We start from the raw sequence: 4909 nt of genomic DNA, 5'->3' as shown, positions 1-4909 counted from the left end.
TTAAACACTAGCAAGTGGCCAGCTAAGATGCATAAATTGGTCTCAACCCAGCTGGGGTAAAGGAGTATGAAGAACAGCAAGGACACAAGGTAAATATGAGTCCAAGAGACAGAAAGGATCACAAAAACCAGAGACTCCATCAGCCTGAGACTGGAAGAATTAGATGGTGCCTGGCTACCACCAATCACTGCCGTGATAGGGGACACAACAGAGAATCCATGAGGAAGCAGAAGAACAGTGGGATGTAGAGCTTAAATTCTCGTAAAAAGAACAGGCTTAATGGTCCGACTGAAACCAGAGGGACCCTGAAGGTCATGGTCCCTGGTCCCTTTGATAGCACAAGATTGGAACCATTCTTGAACCCAACTCTACAGACAGGGATTGGCCTGGACTATAACACAGAAAATGATACTGGAGAGGAGTGAATTTCGTGGCTCAAGCAGACACATGAGACTATGCGTGCGATTCCTGTCTGGTGGCGAGATGAAAAGGAAGAGGGGGAGAGCAGCTGGTTGAATGGACACAGGGAATACAGGGTGGAGAGGAGTACCGTGCTGTCTCATTCGGGGGAGAGCAGCTGGGAGTGCACAGCAGTTGTATACGGCTTTTTGTGTGAGAGACTGACTTGATTTGTAAACTTTCATCTAAAGCGCAATAAATTAATTTAAAAAAAAAAGAAAGAAACTTTTCCTGGTGTTACAAGAAAAAAACATTTGAAGTGACATATTGAAAAGAAACATCACACACCTATGAAAATTGCCTACCCCAGAATTAAAACATACCCTAATAAAATTATTGGCTTTAAAGAAAAAAATTAGAGATCCTTTGTGATGTAAGATGGAAGAGGATAAGTAAAAACCTTGTTGTCCTAAGTTTCCTAGCTGTTTGAAAAGAAATAGAAACAATGACTAGCCCAGAAGAAATGATCCTCTCTGGCACCCAATTTCTGGTCTTGAAATACTACTTCCCCAATTAAAGACACCACGTTTCTTGGAAAAATGGTTGATTCTAGGTCTGAAAAAAGAGATGTACAGTAAGCACAAAGCTTCTGGTCATATCAGAGAGTGAGGAAGGTATTAGCATAGCTAAAACAAAAGGAAGAAAAAATGAAGAGGTGACTAGAAGATTTTCAAAGGGTGGCTCGGAAAGACAAAATAAAGTGTTAAAATGAAGTGTGCAAAGACCTGGAGGTAGAAAACTAAAATGAGAGGGCACACAGACATTTCTCAAGCAGAAAGAGCTGAAGAAAAAATTCAAGCAAGCCTCCAGTTGCAACATTGAGGATTCTACGGGAAAATATTGAACAATCCAGAAGCATCGAAAGGAGATAGAAGGAATGCACAGAGTCACTGTACCAAAAAGAATTGGTCAATGTTCAACCATTTGGGGAGGTAGCATATGATCAAGAATTGATGGTACTGAAGGTAGAAGTCCAAGCTGCACTGAAGGCATTGGTGAAAAACAAGGCTCCAGGAGTTGATGGAATACCAATTGAGATGTTTCAACAAATGGATGCAGCATTGGAAGCACTCACTCATCTATGCTAAGAAATTTGGAAGACAGTTACATGTCCAACTGAGTGGAAGAGATCCATATTTGTACCCATTCCAAAGAAAGGTGATCTAACAGAATGAGGAAATTATCTAACAATGCCAATATCACACACAAGTAAAATTTTGCTGAAGATCATTCAGAAGCAGTTTCAACAATACATAGACAGGGAATGCCCAGAAATTCAAGCCAGATTCAGAAGAGGACGTGGAACCAGGGATATCATTGCTGATGTCAGCTGGATCTTGGCTAAAGCAGAGAATGCCAAAAAGATGTTTATCTGTGTTTTATCGACTTTGCAAAAGCATTCAACTGTGTGGATCATCACAAGTTATGAACAACAATGCAAAGAAAAGGAATTCCAAAACACTTAATTGTGCTCATGAGGAACCTGTACTTAGACCAAGAGGCAGTAGTTCTAACAGAACAAGGGGAAGCTGCATGGTTTAAAGTCAAGAAAGGTATACATCAGGGATGTATCCTTTTGCCATACTTATTCAATTTATGCTGAAAAAATAATCTGAGAAGCTAAACTATATGAACAAAAATGTAGCATCAGGATTGAAGGAAGACCCATCAGCATCCTGCGATATGCAGATGACACAGCCTTGCTTGCTGAAAGTGAAGAGGATTTGAAACTCTTATTGATGAAGATCAAACATCACAGCCTTCAGTATGGATTACACCACAGCGTGAAGAAAACAAAAAATCCCCACAACTGGACCAATAAGCAACATCATGATAAACGGAGAAGAGATTGATGTCAAGGATTTCATTTTACTTGGATCTACAATCAACACTCATGGAAGCAGCAGTCAAGAGATCAAATGATGCAATGCATTGGGCAAATCTGCTGCAAAAGTCCTCTTTAAGGTGCTGAAAAGCAAAGATGTCACCTTGAGGACTGAGCACATGACCCAAGCCGTGGTATTTTCAATTGCCTCATATGCATGCAAAACTGGACAATGAATAAGGAAGACCAAAGAAGAATTGATGCCTTTGAATGATGATTTTGGCAAAGAATATTGAATTTAGCATGGACTGCCAGAAGAATGAACAATTCTGTCTTGGAAGAAGTACAACCAGAATGCTCCTTGGAAGCAAGGATGGTGAGACTTAGTCTCAAGTACTTTGGATATGTTATCAGGAAGGACCAGTCCCTGGAGAAGGACATCATGTTTGGTAAAGTAGAGGGTCAACAAGAGGAAGACCCTCAAGGAAACGGATTGACACAGTGGCTGCAACAATGTCCTCAAGCATAACAACAATTGTGAGGATGGTGCAAGACCAGTGTTTCATTCTGTTGTACATAGGGTAGCTATGAGTCGGAACCAAGTCGACGGCACCTACCAACAATGACAACACACAGTCAGGTTGAAAAGTTGTTTGATATATTCATTGTCAAAAGTACATTTGCCCACAGGCCAAAGATTGAAAAAATTGGGCATCAAAAAGATAACAGCTGCAATGGATTAAAACACAAAACATTTAAATTGGAGAGTTTATAATGATACTGAAGAAAAATAACTGGTTACTTTTGGAGGATAACAGGAAACAAAATCATTTATTTCTTAAAAGTAGAAAATGAAGAAAACAATTTGAAAAAAATACTAAGGCAGCATGAGTGACTCTTCTAGTGGTGTGGCTATTCTTAACTGTGGCGGTGGATACACGAACCTACACAAGTGACAAAATCACATAGAAATAAATACACACACACACACACAAACGAGTATAAGTAAAACTGGGGAAATAGGAATAAGATCAATGAATTGCATCAATGTCAGTATCTTTGCTATGATATTGTACTACAGTTTCGCAAGATGTTACCATCTGGGGAAATTGTGTAAAGGGCACATGGAATCGCTTTTTATTTTTTCTTACAACTGCGTGTAAATCTACAACTATCTCAAAATACTTTAATTTAAAAACCTTCATTGATAATATATTATCAGCAATATGTTACTGTATATATTCTCAAATAGGAAATTTTCTTTTGAACACGTTTCCCTTATGAATGAAAATATACGACTAAAGACTTCTTATGAGCTTAAGTTCTTAGGCTTTTCAACCTTCTGTCACTCAACCTGTCAGTGCCCATGTGAAGCATTAGGGGGAGACATGTAACATTCCTTACAAAGTTAACATTCTTGAACTGAAACGATACAGTTTGTTTTAGTAAAATCTTTGAATTTGTTTGAAAAACACTTTACAATAAACATTTCAAATCTAGTTGATTGTGCCTAATGATGAATAACTGACGACGATATAGTAGTAACTGATGATGGTGGTGGTCATCACTGGTGGTAATGTTGTTGGTAATGACTGATGTGTGGCAGTGGTGATGCTGATGGGGCTGTTGGTGGTAAAATATTACAATGCTGCCATTAGTCACCAAGCTTCTCAACCTGCAAAATAACTGTCCCAACTAAAAGGAAAATTACCACACCTGAAAAACAAAAACATGATTCACAAAGCAGGTATAAATCAAGATTCTAATTGCTCCAATAATGAGGACTTCAGTCTCGGAGTGACTACTTCCCAGGAGAGGCTCTGCCTGTATGTATATAAAAAGATTCCAAGTCTCTCAATCTCCGTGACCCATTTTTCAAGACTGTGTCAGGTCCTTTGAGTAAGTATAGGACTATGTATATATATAAAAATATGTATGTATTATTCTCTCATTTTCTTATATTTCCTGAGTGTTGAAACCAAGGATTTCCCTAGAAGTTCCAGGAGACTGTGTTCCGTTTTTTGTCTGCACAGGTATTTAACTGAAGTTCTAAAATAATTGTATGAGAAAAATGATTCCCATGAACTCCTCTTTTTTCTTTTTCTTTTTTAATTATTGTACTTTACATGAAACTTTACAGAACTAGCTTCTCATTAAACAAGTAATACACATACTGTTTTGTGACGCTGGTTACCAAACAAAGAACATGTCAACACTGGCTTCTCAACCTCGGGTTCCCTATTACCAGCTTTCCTGTGCCCTCCTGCCTTCTCATCCTTGCCCCTGGGCTGGTGTTGCCATTTAGTTTCATTTTGTTTCATGGGCCTGTCTAATCCTTGGCTGAAGGGTGAAGCTCAGGAATAACTTCATTACTGAGCTAAAAGGGCGTCTGGGGCCATAATCTTAGAGTTTCTCCAGTCTCTGTCAGGTCAATAAGACTGGTCTTTTCTGTGAGTTGGAATTTTCTTCTACATTTTTCTCAGCTTTTTTTGAGACCTTCTACTGTGATCCCTGTCAGAGCAGTTGGTGGTGGTGGCTGAGCACCATCTAGTTGTTCTGCACTCAGTCTGGTGGAGGCTGTGGTAGTTGTCTCCCATTAGTCCTTTGGACTAATCTTTCCTTTGT

Source organism: Loxodonta africana, chromosome 15 (genome assembly GCF_030014295.1).
Source record: "Loxodonta africana isolate mLoxAfr1 chromosome 15, mLoxAfr1.hap2, whole genome shotgun sequence".
Taxonomy (NCBI): domain Eukaryota; kingdom Metazoa; phylum Chordata; class Mammalia; order Proboscidea; family Elephantidae; genus Loxodonta; species Loxodonta africana.
This window is presented reverse-complemented; position numbering follows the sequence as displayed.